The 14,465-nt window shown below is 42.4% G+C and overlaps 37 non-coding genes and 24 pseudogenes across 37 annotated transcripts; all 61 read right to left on the bottom strand.

The window, feature by feature from the left end:
- Positions 1 to 12: 12 nt before the first annotated feature.
- On the bottom strand, positions 13 to 131 carry LOC139955089 (5S ribosomal RNA). Its single transcript, XR_011788341.1, has one exon. It is a non-coding gene; the product is annotated as a 5S ribosomal RNA (ribosomal RNA).
- Positions 132 to 207: 76 nt separating this feature from the next.
- On the bottom strand, positions 208 to 326 carry LOC139956019 (5S ribosomal RNA). The gene has a single exon (XR_011789243.1). It is a non-coding gene; the product is annotated as a 5S ribosomal RNA (ribosomal RNA).
- Positions 327 to 402: 76 nt separating this feature from the next.
- On the bottom strand, positions 403 to 521 carry LOC139957773 (5S ribosomal RNA; annotated as a pseudogene).
- A 224-nt stretch (positions 522 to 745) lies between these two features.
- Positions 746 to 864, bottom strand: LOC139955055 (5S ribosomal RNA). The gene has a single exon (XR_011788308.1). It is a non-coding gene; the product is annotated as a 5S ribosomal RNA (ribosomal RNA).
- A 76-nt stretch (positions 865 to 940) lies between these two features.
- LOC139955189 (5S ribosomal RNA) lies at positions 941 to 1,059 on the bottom strand. Its single transcript, XR_011788438.1, has one exon. It is a non-coding gene; the product is annotated as a 5S ribosomal RNA (ribosomal RNA).
- Positions 1,060 to 1,135: 76 nt separating this feature from the next.
- On the bottom strand, positions 1,136 to 1,254 carry LOC139956095 (5S ribosomal RNA). Its single transcript, XR_011789319.1, has one exon. It is a non-coding gene; the product is annotated as a 5S ribosomal RNA (ribosomal RNA).
- A 76-nt stretch (positions 1,255 to 1,330) lies between these two features.
- Positions 1,331 to 1,449, bottom strand: LOC139955083 (5S ribosomal RNA). Its single transcript, XR_011788334.1, has one exon. It is a non-coding gene; the product is annotated as a 5S ribosomal RNA (ribosomal RNA).
- Positions 1,450 to 1,525: 76 nt separating this feature from the next.
- LOC139956805 (5S ribosomal RNA) lies at positions 1,526 to 1,644 on the bottom strand (annotated as a pseudogene).
- A 76-nt stretch (positions 1,645 to 1,720) lies between these two features.
- Positions 1,721 to 1,839, bottom strand: LOC139957766 (5S ribosomal RNA; annotated as a pseudogene).
- Positions 1,840 to 2,063: 224 nt separating this feature from the next.
- Positions 2,064 to 2,182, bottom strand: LOC139955044 (5S ribosomal RNA). The gene has a single exon (XR_011788297.1). It is a non-coding gene; the product is annotated as a 5S ribosomal RNA (ribosomal RNA).
- A 76-nt stretch (positions 2,183 to 2,258) lies between these two features.
- Positions 2,259 to 2,377, bottom strand: LOC139956845 (5S ribosomal RNA; annotated as a pseudogene).
- A 224-nt stretch (positions 2,378 to 2,601) lies between these two features.
- Positions 2,602 to 2,720, bottom strand: LOC139956005 (5S ribosomal RNA). The gene has a single exon (XR_011789230.1). It is a non-coding gene; the product is annotated as a 5S ribosomal RNA (ribosomal RNA).
- Positions 2,721 to 2,796: 76 nt separating this feature from the next.
- On the bottom strand, positions 2,797 to 2,915 carry LOC139955188 (5S ribosomal RNA). The gene has a single exon (XR_011788437.1). It is a non-coding gene; the product is annotated as a 5S ribosomal RNA (ribosomal RNA).
- Positions 2,916 to 2,991: 76 nt separating this feature from the next.
- On the bottom strand, positions 2,992 to 3,110 carry LOC139957034 (5S ribosomal RNA). The gene has a single exon (XR_011789441.1). It is a non-coding gene; the product is annotated as a 5S ribosomal RNA (ribosomal RNA).
- A 245-nt stretch (positions 3,111 to 3,355) lies between these two features.
- LOC139957407 (5S ribosomal RNA) lies at positions 3,356 to 3,474 on the bottom strand (annotated as a pseudogene).
- A 76-nt stretch (positions 3,475 to 3,550) lies between these two features.
- LOC139957550 (5S ribosomal RNA) lies at positions 3,551 to 3,669 on the bottom strand (annotated as a pseudogene).
- A 224-nt stretch (positions 3,670 to 3,893) lies between these two features.
- Positions 3,894 to 4,012, bottom strand: LOC139956004 (5S ribosomal RNA). Its single transcript, XR_011789229.1, has one exon. It is a non-coding gene; the product is annotated as a 5S ribosomal RNA (ribosomal RNA).
- Positions 4,013 to 4,088: 76 nt separating this feature from the next.
- Positions 4,089 to 4,207, bottom strand: LOC139955187 (5S ribosomal RNA). Its single transcript, XR_011788436.1, has one exon. It is a non-coding gene; the product is annotated as a 5S ribosomal RNA (ribosomal RNA).
- Positions 4,208 to 4,283: 76 nt separating this feature from the next.
- On the bottom strand, positions 4,284 to 4,402 carry LOC139955024 (5S ribosomal RNA). The gene has a single exon (XR_011788278.1). It is a non-coding gene; the product is annotated as a 5S ribosomal RNA (ribosomal RNA).
- Positions 4,403 to 4,478: 76 nt separating this feature from the next.
- On the bottom strand, positions 4,479 to 4,597 carry LOC139956711 (5S ribosomal RNA; annotated as a pseudogene).
- Positions 4,598 to 4,673: 76 nt separating this feature from the next.
- On the bottom strand, positions 4,674 to 4,791 carry LOC139956900 (5S ribosomal RNA; annotated as a pseudogene).
- Positions 4,792 to 5,015: 224 nt separating this feature from the next.
- Positions 5,016 to 5,134, bottom strand: LOC139955032 (5S ribosomal RNA). The gene has a single exon (XR_011788286.1). It is a non-coding gene; the product is annotated as a 5S ribosomal RNA (ribosomal RNA).
- A 76-nt stretch (positions 5,135 to 5,210) lies between these two features.
- On the bottom strand, positions 5,211 to 5,329 carry LOC139957548 (5S ribosomal RNA; annotated as a pseudogene).
- A 224-nt stretch (positions 5,330 to 5,553) lies between these two features.
- LOC139955021 (5S ribosomal RNA) lies at positions 5,554 to 5,672 on the bottom strand. Its single transcript, XR_011788275.1, has one exon. It is a non-coding gene; the product is annotated as a 5S ribosomal RNA (ribosomal RNA).
- Positions 5,673 to 5,748: 76 nt separating this feature from the next.
- Positions 5,749 to 5,867, bottom strand: LOC139957753 (5S ribosomal RNA; annotated as a pseudogene).
- Positions 5,868 to 5,943: 76 nt separating this feature from the next.
- LOC139957022 (5S ribosomal RNA) lies at positions 5,944 to 6,062 on the bottom strand. Its single transcript, XR_011789440.1, has one exon. It is a non-coding gene; the product is annotated as a 5S ribosomal RNA (ribosomal RNA).
- Positions 6,063 to 6,138: 76 nt separating this feature from the next.
- On the bottom strand, positions 6,139 to 6,257 carry LOC139957075 (5S ribosomal RNA; annotated as a pseudogene).
- A 224-nt stretch (positions 6,258 to 6,481) lies between these two features.
- Positions 6,482 to 6,600, bottom strand: LOC139955602 (5S ribosomal RNA). The gene has a single exon (XR_011788838.1). It is a non-coding gene; the product is annotated as a 5S ribosomal RNA (ribosomal RNA).
- A 76-nt stretch (positions 6,601 to 6,676) lies between these two features.
- Positions 6,677 to 6,795, bottom strand: LOC139955186 (5S ribosomal RNA). The gene has a single exon (XR_011788435.1). It is a non-coding gene; the product is annotated as a 5S ribosomal RNA (ribosomal RNA).
- Positions 6,796 to 6,871: 76 nt separating this feature from the next.
- On the bottom strand, positions 6,872 to 6,990 carry LOC139957011 (5S ribosomal RNA). The gene has a single exon (XR_011789439.1). It is a non-coding gene; the product is annotated as a 5S ribosomal RNA (ribosomal RNA).
- Positions 6,991 to 7,066: 76 nt separating this feature from the next.
- Positions 7,067 to 7,185, bottom strand: LOC139957475 (5S ribosomal RNA; annotated as a pseudogene).
- A 76-nt stretch (positions 7,186 to 7,261) lies between these two features.
- On the bottom strand, positions 7,262 to 7,380 carry LOC139956999 (5S ribosomal RNA). Its single transcript, XR_011789438.1, has one exon. It is a non-coding gene; the product is annotated as a 5S ribosomal RNA (ribosomal RNA).
- A 76-nt stretch (positions 7,381 to 7,456) lies between these two features.
- Positions 7,457 to 7,575, bottom strand: LOC139957074 (5S ribosomal RNA; annotated as a pseudogene).
- Positions 7,576 to 7,799: 224 nt separating this feature from the next.
- Positions 7,800 to 7,918, bottom strand: LOC139955600 (5S ribosomal RNA). The gene has a single exon (XR_011788836.1). It is a non-coding gene; the product is annotated as a 5S ribosomal RNA (ribosomal RNA).
- A 76-nt stretch (positions 7,919 to 7,994) lies between these two features.
- On the bottom strand, positions 7,995 to 8,113 carry LOC139955184 (5S ribosomal RNA). The gene has a single exon (XR_011788433.1). It is a non-coding gene; the product is annotated as a 5S ribosomal RNA (ribosomal RNA).
- A 76-nt stretch (positions 8,114 to 8,189) lies between these two features.
- On the bottom strand, positions 8,190 to 8,308 carry LOC139956988 (5S ribosomal RNA). The gene has a single exon (XR_011789437.1). It is a non-coding gene; the product is annotated as a 5S ribosomal RNA (ribosomal RNA).
- A 76-nt stretch (positions 8,309 to 8,384) lies between these two features.
- LOC139957757 (5S ribosomal RNA) lies at positions 8,385 to 8,503 on the bottom strand (annotated as a pseudogene).
- A 224-nt stretch (positions 8,504 to 8,727) lies between these two features.
- Positions 8,728 to 8,846, bottom strand: LOC139957716 (5S ribosomal RNA; annotated as a pseudogene).
- A 224-nt stretch (positions 8,847 to 9,070) lies between these two features.
- On the bottom strand, positions 9,071 to 9,189 carry LOC139955010 (5S ribosomal RNA). Its single transcript, XR_011788264.1, has one exon. It is a non-coding gene; the product is annotated as a 5S ribosomal RNA (ribosomal RNA).
- A 76-nt stretch (positions 9,190 to 9,265) lies between these two features.
- On the bottom strand, positions 9,266 to 9,384 carry LOC139956560 (5S ribosomal RNA; annotated as a pseudogene).
- A 76-nt stretch (positions 9,385 to 9,460) lies between these two features.
- Positions 9,461 to 9,579, bottom strand: LOC139956976 (5S ribosomal RNA). Its single transcript, XR_011789435.1, has one exon. It is a non-coding gene; the product is annotated as a 5S ribosomal RNA (ribosomal RNA).
- A 76-nt stretch (positions 9,580 to 9,655) lies between these two features.
- Positions 9,656 to 9,774, bottom strand: LOC139956767 (5S ribosomal RNA; annotated as a pseudogene).
- A 224-nt stretch (positions 9,775 to 9,998) lies between these two features.
- Positions 9,999 to 10,117, bottom strand: LOC139958110 (5S ribosomal RNA). Its single transcript, XR_011789757.1, has one exon. It is a non-coding gene; the product is annotated as a 5S ribosomal RNA (ribosomal RNA).
- Positions 10,118 to 10,193: 76 nt separating this feature from the next.
- Positions 10,194 to 10,312, bottom strand: LOC139955943 (5S ribosomal RNA). Its single transcript, XR_011789169.1, has one exon. It is a non-coding gene; the product is annotated as a 5S ribosomal RNA (ribosomal RNA).
- A 75-nt stretch (positions 10,313 to 10,387) lies between these two features.
- LOC139956168 (5S ribosomal RNA) lies at positions 10,388 to 10,506 on the bottom strand (annotated as a pseudogene).
- A 224-nt stretch (positions 10,507 to 10,730) lies between these two features.
- On the bottom strand, positions 10,731 to 10,849 carry LOC139955885 (5S ribosomal RNA). Its single transcript, XR_011789112.1, has one exon. It is a non-coding gene; the product is annotated as a 5S ribosomal RNA (ribosomal RNA).
- Positions 10,850 to 10,925: 76 nt separating this feature from the next.
- On the bottom strand, positions 10,926 to 11,044 carry LOC139956962 (5S ribosomal RNA; annotated as a pseudogene).
- Positions 11,045 to 11,268: 224 nt separating this feature from the next.
- LOC139958098 (5S ribosomal RNA) lies at positions 11,269 to 11,387 on the bottom strand. Its single transcript, XR_011789746.1, has one exon. It is a non-coding gene; the product is annotated as a 5S ribosomal RNA (ribosomal RNA).
- Positions 11,388 to 11,463: 76 nt separating this feature from the next.
- LOC139955183 (5S ribosomal RNA) lies at positions 11,464 to 11,582 on the bottom strand. The gene has a single exon (XR_011788432.1). It is a non-coding gene; the product is annotated as a 5S ribosomal RNA (ribosomal RNA).
- Positions 11,583 to 11,658: 76 nt separating this feature from the next.
- LOC139956094 (5S ribosomal RNA) lies at positions 11,659 to 11,777 on the bottom strand. Its single transcript, XR_011789318.1, has one exon. It is a non-coding gene; the product is annotated as a 5S ribosomal RNA (ribosomal RNA).
- A 224-nt stretch (positions 11,778 to 12,001) lies between these two features.
- Positions 12,002 to 12,120, bottom strand: LOC139957464 (5S ribosomal RNA; annotated as a pseudogene).
- A 224-nt stretch (positions 12,121 to 12,344) lies between these two features.
- LOC139955088 (5S ribosomal RNA) lies at positions 12,345 to 12,463 on the bottom strand. The gene has a single exon (XR_011788340.1). It is a non-coding gene; the product is annotated as a 5S ribosomal RNA (ribosomal RNA).
- Positions 12,464 to 12,539: 76 nt separating this feature from the next.
- On the bottom strand, positions 12,540 to 12,658 carry LOC139955942 (5S ribosomal RNA). The gene has a single exon (XR_011789168.1). It is a non-coding gene; the product is annotated as a 5S ribosomal RNA (ribosomal RNA).
- Positions 12,659 to 12,734: 76 nt separating this feature from the next.
- LOC139957772 (5S ribosomal RNA) lies at positions 12,735 to 12,853 on the bottom strand (annotated as a pseudogene).
- Positions 12,854 to 13,077: 224 nt separating this feature from the next.
- On the bottom strand, positions 13,078 to 13,196 carry LOC139958086 (5S ribosomal RNA). Its single transcript, XR_011789735.1, has one exon. It is a non-coding gene; the product is annotated as a 5S ribosomal RNA (ribosomal RNA).
- A 76-nt stretch (positions 13,197 to 13,272) lies between these two features.
- On the bottom strand, positions 13,273 to 13,391 carry LOC139955181 (5S ribosomal RNA). Its single transcript, XR_011788431.1, has one exon. It is a non-coding gene; the product is annotated as a 5S ribosomal RNA (ribosomal RNA).
- A 76-nt stretch (positions 13,392 to 13,467) lies between these two features.
- On the bottom strand, positions 13,468 to 13,586 carry LOC139956093 (5S ribosomal RNA). The gene has a single exon (XR_011789317.1). It is a non-coding gene; the product is annotated as a 5S ribosomal RNA (ribosomal RNA).
- A 76-nt stretch (positions 13,587 to 13,662) lies between these two features.
- LOC139957444 (5S ribosomal RNA) lies at positions 13,663 to 13,781 on the bottom strand (annotated as a pseudogene).
- Positions 13,782 to 13,857: 76 nt separating this feature from the next.
- Positions 13,858 to 13,976, bottom strand: LOC139955086 (5S ribosomal RNA). The gene has a single exon (XR_011788337.1). It is a non-coding gene; the product is annotated as a 5S ribosomal RNA (ribosomal RNA).
- A 76-nt stretch (positions 13,977 to 14,052) lies between these two features.
- Positions 14,053 to 14,171, bottom strand: LOC139957238 (5S ribosomal RNA; annotated as a pseudogene).
- Positions 14,172 to 14,247: 76 nt separating this feature from the next.
- Positions 14,248 to 14,366, bottom strand: LOC139957547 (5S ribosomal RNA; annotated as a pseudogene).
- Positions 14,367 to 14,465: the final 99 nt, after the last annotated feature.

Here is a 14,465-nt window from a genome sequence, read left to right as displayed (position 1 = left end):
TAGAAAAAGAAAGGCCTACGGCACCCAGTATTCCCAGGCGGTCACCCATCCAAGTACTGACTGCGCTCTACGTTGTTTGACTTCGGTGATCGGACGAGAACCGGTATAGTCAACGTGATATGGCCGTAGACATAACAAGAGGTCAATGTAGGCCATTTCAATTTCTCATCGTCGTGGCAACATAGTGTTATCAATTAGGAAAATAAAAGCCTACTGCACCCAGAATTCCCAGGCGGTCACCCATCCAAGTACTGACTGCGCTCTACGTTGCTTGACTTCGGTGATCGGACGAGAACCGGTATAGTCAACGTGATATGGCCGTAGACATAACAAGAGGTCAATGGAGGCCATTTCAATTTCTCATCGTCGTGGCAACATAGTGTTATCAATTGTGAAAATAAAAGCCTACGGCACCCAGTATTACCAGGCGGTCACCCACCTTAGTACTGACTGCGCTCTACGTTGCTTGACTTACCTGATCGGACGAGAACCGGTATATTGAACGTGATGTGGCCGTAGACATTACAAGAGGTGAAATGCAGGCTAGTTGTTTGGTAGGTTATGATGAGTGGATTTAATGTATATATTATACATGAATGTATTTAATATATATTAAGTTAATCTATATTTCACATATATATGTATTAAATTCTAATATATAAAAACAATCGAGTTATTTATTAATATATTCGATTTTCAAATCGCTTTCCTTGTGGCAAGACAGTGTTCTAATTAGAAAAAGAAAGGCCTACGGCACCCAGTATTCCCAGGCGGTCACCCATCCAAGTACTGACTGCGCTCTACGTTGCTTGACTTCGGTGATCGGACGAGAACCGGTATAGTCAACGTGATATGGCCGTAGACATAACAAGAGGTCAATGTAGGCCATTTCAATTTCTCATCGTCGTGGCAACATAGTGTTATCAATTAGGAAAATAACAGCCTACGACACCCAGTATTCCCAGGCGGTCACCCATCCAAGTACTGACTGCGCTCTACGTTGCTTGACTTCGGTGATCGGACGAGAACCGGTATAGTCAACGTGATATGGCCGTAGACAAAACAAGAGGTCAATGTAGGCCATTTCAATTTTTCATCGTCGTGGCAACATAGTGTTATCAATTAGGAAAATAAAAGCCTACGGCACCCAGTATTCCCAGGCGGTCACCCATCCAAGTACTGACTGCGCTCTACGTTGCTTGACTTCGGTCATCGGACGAGAACCGGTATAGTCAACGTGATATGGCCGTAGACATAACAAGAGGTCAATGGAGGCCATTTCAATTTCTCATCGTCGTGGCAACATAGTGTTATCAATTGTGAAAATAAAAGCCTACGGCACCCAGTATTCCCAGGCGGTCACCCACCTTAGTACTGACTGCGCTCTACGTTGCTTGACTTCGGTGATCGGACGAGAACCGGTATAGTCAACGTGATATGGCCGTAGACATAACAAGAGGTCAATGTAGGCCATTTCAATTTCTCATCGTCGTGGCAACATAGTGTTATCAATTAGGAAAATAAAAGCCTACTGCACCCAGTATTCCCAGGCGGTCACCCATCCAAGTACTGACTGCGCTCTACGTTGCTTGACTTCGGTGATCGGACGAAAACCGGTATAGTCAACGTGATATGGCCGTAGACATAAGAAGAGGTCAATGGAGGCCATTTCAATTTCTCATCGTCGTGGCAACATAGTGTTATCAATTGTGAAAATAAAAGCCTACGGCACCCAGTATTCCCAGGCGGTCACCCACCTTAGTACTGACTGCGCTCTACGTTGCTTGACTTACCTGATCGGACGAGAACCGGTATATTGAACGTGATGTGGCGGTAGACATTACAAGAGGTGAAATGCAGGCTAGTTGTTTGGTAGGTTATGATGAGTGGATTTAATGTATATATTATACATGAATGTATTTAATACATATTAAGTTAATCTATATTTCACATATATATGTATTAAATTCTAATATATAAAAACAATCGAGTTATTTATTAATATATTCGATTTTCAAATCGCTTTCCTTGTGGCAAGACAGTGTTCTAATTAGGAAAAGGAAGGCCTACGGCACCCAGTATTCCCAGGCGGTCACCCATCCAAGTACTGACTGCGCTCTACGTTGCTTGACTTCGGTGATCGGACGAGAACCGGTATAGTCAACGTGATATGGCCGTAGACATAAGAAGAGGTCAATGGAGGCCATTTCAATTTCTCATCGTCGTGGCAACATAGTGTTATCAATTGTGAAAATAAAAGCCTACGGCACCCAGTATTCCCAGGCGGTCACCCACCTTAGTACTGACTGCGCTCTACGTTGCTTGACTTCGGTGATCGGACGAGAACCGGTATATTGAACGTGATGTGGCCGTAGATATTACAAGAGGTGAAATGCAGGCTAGTTGTTTGGTAGGTTATGATGAGTGGATTTAATGTATATATTATACATGAATGTATTTAATATATATTAAGTTAATCTATATTTCACATATATATGTATTAAATTCTAATATATAAAAACAATCGAGTTATTTATTAATATATTCGATTTTCAAATCGCTTTCCTTGTGGCAAGACAGTGTTCTAATTAGAAAAAGAAAGGCCTACGGCACCCAGTATTCCCAGGCGGTCATCCATCCAAGTACTGACTGCGCTCTACGTTGCTTGACTTCGGTGATCGGACGAGAACCGGTATAGTCAACGTGATGTGGCCGTAGACATAAGAAGAGGTCAATGTAGGCCATTTCAATTTCTCATCGTCGTGGCAACATAGTGTTATCAATTATGAAAATAACAGCCTACGACACCCAGTATTCCCAGGCGGTCACCCATCCAAGTACTGACTGCGCTCTACGTTGCTTGACTTCGGTGATCGGACGAGAACCGGTATAGTCAACGTGATATGGCCGTAGACATAACAAGAGGTCAATGTAGGCCATTTCAATTTTTCATCGTCGTGGCAACATAGTGTTATCAATTAGGAAAATAAAAGCCTACGGCACCCAGTATTCCCAGGCGGTCACCCATCCAAGTACTGACTGCGCTCTACGTTGCTTGACTTCGGTGATCGGACGAGAACCGGTATAGTCAACGTGATATGGCCGTAGACATAACAAGAGGTCAATGTAGGCCATTTCACTTTCTCATCGTCGTGGCAACATAGTGTTATCAATTGGGAAAATAAAAGCCTACGGCACCCAGTACTGACTGCGCTCTACGTTGCTTGACTTCGGTGATCGGACGAGAACCGGTATCGTCAACGTGATATGGCCGTAGACATAACAAGAGGTCAATGTAGGCCATTTCAATTTCTCATCGTCGTGGCAACATAGTGTTATCAATTAGGAAAATAAAAGCCTACGGCACCCAGTATTCCCAGGCGGTCACCCATCCAAGTACTGACTGCGCTCTACGTTGCTTGACTTACCTGATCGGACGAGAACCGGTATAGTCAACGTGATATGGCCGTAGACATAAGAAGAGGTCAATGGAGGCCATTTCAATTTCTCATCGTCGTGGCAACATAGTGTTATCAATTGTGAAAATAAAAGCCTACGGCACCCAGTATTCCCAGGCGGTCACCCACCTTAGTACTGACTGCGCTCTACGTTGCTTGACTTACCTGATCGGACGAGAACCGGTATATTGAACGTGATGTGGCCGTAGACATTACAAGAGGTGAAATGCAGGCTAGTTGTTTGGTAGGTTATGATGAGTGGATTTAATGTATATATTATACATGAATGTATTTAATATATATTAAGTTAATCTATATTTCACATATATATGTATTAAATTCTAATATATAAAAACAATCGAGTTATTTATTAATATATTCGATTTTCAAATCGCTTTCCTTGTGGCAAGACAGTGTTCTAATTAGAAAAAGAAAGGCCTACGGCACCCAGTATTCCCAGGCGGTCATCCATCCAAGTACTGACTGCGCTCTACGTTGCTTGACTTCGGTGATCGGACGAGAACCGGTATAGTCAACGTGATGTGGCCGTAGACATAAGAAGAGGTCAATGTAGGCCATTTCAATTTCTCATCGTCGTGGCAACATAGTGTTATCAATTATGAAAATAACAGCCTACGACACCCAGTATTCCCAGGCGGTCACCCATCCAAGTACTGACTGCGCTCTACGTTGCTTGACTTCGGTGATCGGACGAGAACCGGTATAGTCAACGTGATATGGCCGTAGACATAACAAGAGGTCAATGTAGGCCATTTCAATTTTTCATCGTCGTGGCAACATAGTGTTATCAATTAGGAAAATAAAAGCCTACGGCACCCAGTATTCCCAGGGGGTCACCCATCCAAGTACTGACTGCGCTCTACGTTGCTTGACTTCGGTGATCGGACGAGAACCGGTATAGTCAACGTGATATGGCCGTAGACATAACAAGAGGTCAATGTAGGCCATTTCAATTTCTCATCGTCGTGGCAACATAGTGTTATCAATTAGGAAAATAAAAGCCTACGACACCCAGTATTCCCAGGCGGTCATCCATCCAAGTACTGACTGCGCTCTTCGTTGCTTGACTTCGGTGATCGGACGAGAACCGGTATAGTCAACGTGATATGGCCGTAGACATAACAAGAGGTCAATGGAGGCCATTTCAATTTCTCATCGTCGTGGCAACATAGTGTTATCAATTGTGAAAATAAAAGCCTACGGCACCCAGTATTCCCAGGCGGTCACCCACCTAGTACTGACTGCGCTCTACGTTGCTTGACTTCGGTGATCGGACGAGAACCGGTATATTGAACGTGATGTGGCCGTAGACATTACAAGAGGTGAAATGCAGGCTAGTTGTTTGGTAGGTTATGATGAGTGGATTTAATGTATATATTATACATGAATGTATTTAATATATATTAAGTTAATCTATATTTCACATATATATGTATTAAATTCTAATATATAAAAACAATCGAGTTATTTATTAATATATTCGATTTTCAAATCGCTTTCCTTGTGGCAAGACAGTGTTCTAATTAGAAAAAGAAAGGCCTACGGCACCCAGTATTCCCAGGCGGTCACCCATCCAAGTACTGACTGCGCTCTACGTTGCTTGACTTCGGTGATCGGACGAGAACCGGTATAGTCAACGTGATATGGCCGTAGACATAACAAGAGGTCAATGTAGGCCATTTCAATTTTTCATCGTCGTGGCAACATAGTGTTATCAATTAGGAAAATAAAAGCCTACGGCACCCAGTATTCCCAGGCGGTCACCCACCTTAGTACTGACTGCGCTCTACGTTGCTTGACTTACCTGATCGGACGAGAACCGGTATATTGAACGTGATGTGGCCGTAGACATTACAAGAGGTGAAATGCAGGCTAGTTGTTTGGTAGGTTATGATGAGTGGATTTAATGTATATATTATACATGAATGTATTTAATATATATTAAGTTAATCTATATTTCACATATATATGTATTAAATTCTAATATATAAAAACAATCGAGTTATTTATTAATATATTCGATTTTCAAATCGCTTTCCTTGTGGCAAGACAGTGTTCTAATTAGAAAAAGAAAGGCCTACGGCACCCAGTATTCCCAGGCGGTCACCCATCCAAGTACTGACTGCGCTCTACGTTGCTTGACTTCGGTGATCGGACGAGAACCGGTATAGTCAACGTGATATGGCCGTAGACATGACAAGAGGTCAATGTAGGCCATTTCAATTTTTCATCGTCGTGGCAACATAGTGTTATCAATTGGGAAAATAAAAGCCTACGGCACCCAGTATTCCCAGGCGGTCACTTACCTTAGTACTGACTGCGCTCTACGTTGCTTGACTTACCTGATCGGACGAGAACCGGTATAGTCAACGTGATATGGCCGTAGACATAACAAGAGGTCAATGTAGGCCATTTCAATTTTTCATCGTCGTGGCAACATAGTGTTATCAATTAGGAAAATAAAAGCCTACGGCACCCAGTATTCCCAGGCGGTCACCCATCCAAGTACTGACTGCGCTCTACGTTGCTTGACTTCGGTGATCGGACGAGAACCGGTATAGTCAACGTGATATGGCCGTAGACATAACAAGAGGTCAATGTAGGACATTTCAATTTCTCATCGTCGTGGCAACATAGTGTTATCAATTAGGAAAATAAAAGCCTACGGCACCCATTATTCCCAGGCGGTCACCCACCTTAGTACTGACTGCGTTCTACGTTGCTTGACTTCGGTGATCGGACGAGAACCGGTATATTGAACGTGATGTGGCCGTAGACATTACAAGAGGTGAATAGCAGGCTAGTTGTTTGGTAGGTTATGATGAGTGGATTTATTGTATATATTATACATGAATGTATTTAATATATATTAAGTTAATCTATATTTCACAAATATGTGTATTAAATTCTAATATATAAAAACAATCGAGTTATTTATTAATATATTCGATTTTCAAATCGCTTTCCTTGTGGCAAGACAGTGTTCTAATTAGAAAAAGAAAGGCCTGCGGCACCCAGTATTCCCAGGCGGTCACCCATCCAAGTACTGACTGCGCTCTACGTTGCTTGACTTCGGTGATCGGACGAGAACCGGTATAGTCAACGTGATATGGCCGTAGACATAACAAGAGGTCAATGTAGGCCATTTCAATTTCTCATCGTCGTGGCAACATAGTGTTATCAATTAGGAAAATAACAGCCTACGACACCCAGTATTCCCAGGCGGTCACCCATCCAAGTACTGACTGCGCTCTACGTTGCTTGACTTCGGTGATCGGACGAGAACCGGTATAGTCAACGTGATATGGCCGTAGACATAACAAGAGGTCAATGTAGGCCATTTCAATTTTTCATCGTCGTGGCAACATAGTGTTATCAATTAGGAAAATAAAAGCCTACGGCACCCAGTATTCCCAGGCGGTCACCCATCCAAGTACTGACTGCGCTCTACGTTGCTTGACTTCGGTGATCGGACGAGAACCGGTATAGTCAACGTGATATGGCCGTAGACATAACAAGAGGTCAATGTAGGACATTTCAATTTCTCATCGTCGTGGCAACATAGTGTTATCAATTAGGAAAATAAAAGCCTACGGCACCCATTATTCCCAGGCGGTCACCCACCTTAGTACTGACTGCGCTCTACGTTGCTTGACTTACCTGATCGGACGAGAACCGGTATAGTCAACGTGATATGGCCGTAGACATAACAAGAGGTCAATGTAGGCCATTTCAATTTTTCATCGTCGTGGCAACATAGTGTTATCAATTAGGAAAATAAAAGCCTACGGCACCCAGTATTCCCAGGCGGTCACCCATCCAAGTACTGACTGCGCTCTACGTTGCTTGACTTCGGTGATCGGACGAGAACCGGTATAGTCAACGTGATATGGCCGTAGACATAACAAGAGGTCAATGTAGGACATTTCAATTTCTCATCGTCGTGGCAACATAGTGTTATCAATTAGGAAAATAAAAGCCTACGGCACCCATTATTCCCAGGCGGTCACCCACCTTAGTACTGACTGCGTTCTACGTTGCTTGACTTCGGTGATCGGACGAGAACCGGTATATTGAACGTGATGTGGCCGTAGACATTACAAGAGGTGAATAGCAGGCTAGTTGTTTGGTAGGTTATGATGAGTGGATTTATTGTATATATTATACATGAATGTATTTAATATATATTAAGTTAATCTATATTTCACAAATATGTGTATTAAATTCTAATATATAAAAACAATCGAGTTATTTATTAATATATTCGATTTTCAAATCGCTTTCCTTGTGGCAAGACAGTGTTCTAATTAGAAAAAGAAAGGCCTGCGGCACCCAGTATTCCCAGGCGGTCACCCATCCAAGTACTGACTGCGCTCTACGTTGCTTGACTTCGGTGATCGGACGAGAACCGGTATAGTCAACGTGATATGGCCGTAGACATAACAAGAGGTCAATGTAGGCCATTTCAATTTCTCATCGTCGTGGCAACATAGTGTTATCAATTAGGAAAATAACAGCCTACGACACCCAGTATTCCCAGGCGGTCACCCATCCAAGTACTGACTGCGCTCTACGTTGCTTGACTTCGGTGATCGGACGAGAACCGGTATAGTCAACGTGATATGGCCGTAGACATAACAAGAGGTCAATGTAGGCCATTTCAATTTTTCATCGTCGTGGCAACATAGTGTTATCAATTAGGAAAATAAAAGCCTACGGCACCCAGTATTCCCAGGCGGTCACCCATCCAAGTACTGACTGCGCTCTACGTTGCTTGACTTCGGTGATCGGACGAGAACCGGTATAGTCAACGTGATATGGCCGTAGACATAACAAGAGGTCAATGTAGGACATTTCAATTTCTCATCGTCGTGGCAACATAGTGTTATCAATTAGGAAAATAAAAGCCTACGGCACCCATTATTCCCAGGCGGTCACCCACCTTAGTACTGACTGCGTTCTACGTTGCTTGACTTACCTGATCGGACGAGAACCGGTATATTGAACGTGATGTGGCCGTAGACATTACAAGAGGTGAAATGCAGGCTAGTTGTTTGGTAGGTTATGATGAGTGGATTTAATGTATATATTATACATGAATGTATTTAATATATATTAAGTTAATCTATATTTCACATATATATGTATTAAATTCTAATATATAAAAACAATCGAGTTATTTATTAATATATTCGATTTTCAAATCGCTTTCCTTGTGGCAAGACAGTGTTCTAATTAGGAAAAGGAAGGCCTACGGCACCCAGTATTCCCAGGCGGTCACCCACCTTAGTACTAACTGCGCTCTACGTTGCTTGACTTACCTGATTGGACGAGAACCGGTATATTGAACGTGATGTGGCCGTAGACATTACAAGAGGTGAAATGCAGGCTAGTTGTTTGGTAGGTTATGATGAGTGGATTTAATGTACATATTATACATGAATGTATTTAATATATATTAAGTTAATCTATATTTCACATATATATGTATTAAATTCTAATATATGAAAACAATCGAGTTATTTATTAATATATTCGATTTTCAAATCGCTTTCCTTGTGGCAAGACAGTGTTCTAATTAGAAAAAGAAAGGCCTACGGCACCCAGTATTCCCAGGCGGTCACCCATCCAAGTACTGACTGCGCTCTACGTTGCTTGACTTCGGTGATCGGACGAGAACCGGTATAGTCAACGTGATATGGCCGTAGACATAACAAGAGGTCAATGTAGGCCATTTCAATTTCTCATCGTCGTGGCAACATAGTGTTATCAATTAGGAAAATAAAAGCCTACTGCACCCAGTATTCCCAGGCGGTCACCCATCCAAGTACTGACTGCGCTCTACGTTGCTTGACTTCGGTGATCGGACGAGAACCGGTATCGTCAACGTGATATGGCCGTAGACATAACAAGAGGTCAATGTAGGCCATTTCAATTTCTCATCGTCGTGGCAACATAGTGTTATCAATTAGGAAAATAAAAGCCTACGGCACCCAGTATTCCCAGGCGGTCACCCATCCAAGTACTGACTGCGCTCTACGTTGCTTGACTTCGGTGATCGGACGAGAACCGGTATAGTCAACGTGATATGGCCGTAGACATAACAAGAGGTCAATGGAGGCCATTTCAATTTCTCATCGTCGTGGCAACATAGTGTTATCAATTAGGAAATTAAAAGCCTACGGCACCCAGTATTCCCAGGCGGTCACCCACCTTAGTACTGACTGCGCTCTACGTTGCTTGACTTCGGTGATCGGACGAGAACCGGAATATTGAACGTGATGTGGCCGTAGACATTACAAGAGGTGAAATGCAGGCTAGTTGTTTGGTAGGTTATGATGAGTGGATTTAATGTATATATTATACATGAATGTATTTAATATATATTAAGTTAATCTATATTTCACATATATATGTATTAAATTCTAATATATAAAAACAATCGAGTTATTTATTAATATATTCGATTTTCAAATCGCTTTCCTTGTGGCAAGACAGTGTTCTAATTAGAAAAAGAAAGGCCTACGGCACCCAGTATTCCCAGGCGGTCACCCATCCAAGTACTGACTGCGCTCTACGTTGCTTGACTTCGGTGATCGGACGAGAACCGGTATAGTCAACGTGATATGGCCGTAGACATAACAAGAGGTCAATGTAGGCCATTTCAATTTCTCATCGTCGTGGCAACATAGTGTTATCAATTAGGAAAATAAAAGCCTACTGCACCCAGTATTCCCAGGCGGTCACCCATCCAAGTACTGACTGCGCTCTACGTTGCTTGACTTCGGTGATCGGACGAGAACCGGTATAGTCAACGTGATATGGCCGTAGACATAACAAGAGGTCAATGGAGGCCATTTCAATTTCTCATCGTCGTGGCAACATAGTGTTATCAATAGGAAAATAAAAGCCTACGGCACCCAGTATTCCCAGGCGGTCACCCACCTTAGTACTGACTGCGCTCTACGTTGCTTGACTTCGGTGATCGGACGAGAACCGGTATATTGAACGTGATGTGGCCGTAGACATTACAAGAGGTGAAATGCAGGCTAGTTGTTTGGTAGGTTATGATGAGTGGATTTAATGTATATATTATACATGAATGTATTTAATATATATTAAGTTAATCTATATTTCACATATATATGTATTAAATTCTAATATATAAAAACAATCGAGTTATTTATTAATATATTCGATTTTCAAATCGCTTTCCTTGTGGCAAGACAGTGTTCTAATTAGAAAAAGAAAGGCCTACTGCACCCAGTATTCCCAGGCGGTCACCCATCCAAGTACTGACTGCGCTCTACGTTGCTTGACTTCGGTGATCGGACGAGAACCGGTATAGTCAACGTGATATGGCCGTAGACATAACAAGAGGTCAATGGAGGCCATTTCAATTTCTCATCGTCGTGGCAACATAGTGTTATCAATTGTGAAAATAAAAGCCTACTGCACCCAGTATTCCCAGGCGGTCACCCATCCAAGTACTGACTGCGCTCTACGTTGCTTGACTTCGGTGATCGGACGAGAACCGGTATATTGAACGTGATGTGGCCGTAGACATTACAAGAGGTGAAATGCAGGCTAGTTGTTTGGTAGGTTATGATGAGTGGATTTAATGTATATATTATACATGAATGTATTTAATATATATTAAGTTAATCTATATTTCACATATATATGTATTAAATTCTAATATATAAAAACAATCGAGTTATTTATTAATATATTCGATTTTCAAATCGCTTTCCTTGTGGCAAGACAGTGTTCTAATTAGAAAAAGAAAGGCCTACGGCACCCAGTATTCCCAGGCGGTCACCCATCCAAGTACTGACTGCGCTCTACGTTGCTTGACTTCGGTGATCGGACGAGAACCGGTATAGTCAACGTGATATGGCCGTAGACATAACAAGAGGTCAATGTAGGCCATTTCAATTTCTCATCGTCGTGGCAACATAGTGTTATCAATTAGGAAAATAACAGCCTACGACACCCAGTATTCCCAGGCGGTCACCCATCCAAGTACTGACTGCGCTCTACGTTGCTTGACTTCGGTGATCGGACGAGAACCGGTATAGTCAACGTGATATGGCCGTAGACATAACAAGAGGTCAATGTAGGCCATTTCAATTTTTCATCGTCGTGGCAACATAGTGTTATCAATTAGGAAAATAAAAGCCTACGGCACCCAGTATTCCCAGGCGGTCACCCATCCAAGTACTGACTGCGCTCTACGTTGCTTGACTTCGGTCATCGGACGAGAACCGGTATAGTCAACGTGATATGGCCGTAGACATAACAAGAGGTGAAATGCAGGCTAGTTGTTTGGTAGGTTATGATGAGTGGATTTAATGTATATATTATACATGAATGTATTTAATATATATTAAGTTAATCTATATTTCACATATATATGTATTAAATTCTAATATATAAAAACAATCGAGTTATTTATTAATATATTCGATTTTCAAATCGCTTTCCTTGTGGCAAGACAGTGTTCTAATTAGGAAAAGGAAGGCCTACGGCACCCAGTATTCCCAGGCGGTCACCCACCTTAGTACTAACTGCGCTCTACGTTGCTTGACTTACCTGATCGGACGAGAACCGGTATATTGAACGTGATGTGGCCGTAGACATTACAAGAGGTGAAATGCAGGCTAGTTGTTTGGTAGGTTATGATGAGTGGATTTAATGTATATATTATACATGAATGTATTTAATATATATTAAGTTAATCTATATTTCACATATATATGTATTAAATTCTAATATATGAAAACAATCGAGTTATTTATTAATATATTCGATTTTCAAATCGCTTTCCTTGTGGCAAGACAGTGTTCTAATTAGAAAAAGAAAGGCCTACGGCACCCAGTATTCCCAGGCGGTCACCCATCCAAGTACTGACTGCGCTCTACGTTGTTTGACTTCGGTGATCGGACGAGAACCGGTATAGTCAACGTGATATGGCCGTAGACATAACAAGAGGTCAATGTAGGCCATTTCAATTTCTCATCGTCGTGGCAACATAGTGTTATCAATTAGGAAAATAAAAGCCTACTGCACCCAGTATTCCCAGGCGGTCACCCATCCAAGTACTGACTGCGCTCTACGTTGCTTGACTTCGGTGATCGGACGAGAACCGGTATAGTCAACGTGATATGGCCGTAGACATAACAAGAGGTCAATGGAGGCCATTTCAATTTCTCATCGTCGTGGCAACATAGTGTTATCAATTGTGAAAATAAAAGCCTACGGCACCCAGTATTACCAGGCGGTCACCCACCTTAGTACTGACTGCGCTCTACGTTGCTTGACTTACCTGATCGGACGAGAACCGGTATATTGAACGTGATGTGGCCGTAGACATTACAAGAGGTGAAATGCAGGCTAGTTGTTTGGTAGGTTATGATGAGTGGATTTAATGTATATATTATACATGAATGGATTTAATATATATTAAGTTAATCTATATTTCACATATATATGTATTAAATTCTAATATATAAAAACAATCGAGTTATTTATTAATATATTCGATTTTCAAATCGCTTTCCTTGTGGCAAGACAGTGTTCTAATTAGAAAAAGAAAGGCCTACGGCACCCAGTATTCCCAGGCGGTCACCCATCCAAGTACTGACTGCGCTCTACGTTGCTTGACTTCGGTGATCGGACGAGAACCGGTATAGTCAACGTGATATGGCCGTAGACATAACAAGAGGTCAATGTAGGCCATTTCAATTTCTCATCGTCGTGGCAACATAGTGTTATCAATTAGGAAAATAACAGCCTACGACACCCAGTATTCCCAGGCGGTCACCCATCCAAGTACTGACTGCGCTCTACGTTGCTTGACTTCGGTGATCGGACGAGAACCGGTATAGTCAACGTGATATGGCCGTAGACAAAACAAGAGGTCAATGTAGGCCATTTCAATTTTTCATCGTCGTGGCAACATAGTGTTATCAATTAGGAAAATAAAAGCCTACGGCACCCAGTATTCCCAGGCGGTCACCCATCCAAGTACTGACTGCGCTCTACGTTGCTTGACTTCGGTCATCGGACGAGAACCGGTATAGTCAACGTGATATGGCCGTAGACATAACAAGAGGTCAATGGAGGCCATTTCAATTTCTCATCGTCGTGGCAACATAGTGTTATCAATTGTGAAAATAAAAGCCTACGGCACCCAGTATTCCCAGGCGGTCACCCACCTTAGTACTGACTGCGCTCTACGTTGCTTGACTTACCTGATCGGACGAGAACCGGTATAGTCAACGTGATATGGCCGTAGACATAACAAGAGGTCAATGTAGGCCATTTCAATTTCTCATCGTCGTGGCAACATAGTGTTATCAATTAGGAAAATAAAAGCCTACGGCACCCAGTATTCCCAGGGGGTCACCCATCCAAGTACTGACTGCGCTCTACGTTGCTTGACTTCGGTGATCGAACGAGAACCGGTATAGTCAACGTGATATGGCCGTAGACATAACAAGAGGTCAATGTAGGCCATTTCAATTTCTCATCGTCGTGGCAACATAGTGTTATCAATTAGGAAAATAAAAGCCTACGACACCCAGTATTCCCAGGCGGTCATCCATCCAAGTACTGACTGCGCTCTTCGTTGCTTGACTTCGGTCATCGGACGAGAACCGGTATAGTCAACGTGATATGGCCGTAGACATAACAAGAGGTCAATGTAGGCCATTTCAATTTTTCATCGTCGTGGCAACATAGTGTTATCAATTGTGAAAATAAAAGCCTACGGCACCCAGTATTCCCAGGCGGTCACCCACCTTAGTACTGACTGCGCTCTACGTTGCTTGACTTACCTGATCGGACGAGAACCGGTATATTGAACGTGATGTGGCCGTAGACATTACAAGAGGTGAAATGCAGGCTAGTTGTTTGGTAGGTTATGATGAGTGTATTTAATGTATATATTATACATGAATGTATTTAATATATATTAAGTTA

The sequence above is a fragment of the Apostichopus japonicus genome, chromosome 17, assembly GCF_037975245.1.
Source record: "Apostichopus japonicus isolate 1M-3 chromosome 17, ASM3797524v1, whole genome shotgun sequence".
In the NCBI taxonomy this organism is placed as follows: Eukaryota; Metazoa; Echinodermata; class Holothuroidea; order Aspidochirotida; family Stichopodidae; genus Apostichopus; species Apostichopus japonicus.
The sequence above is the reverse complement of the archived record's forward strand: the minus strand, read 5'-3'. Positions and strand labels throughout refer to the sequence as shown.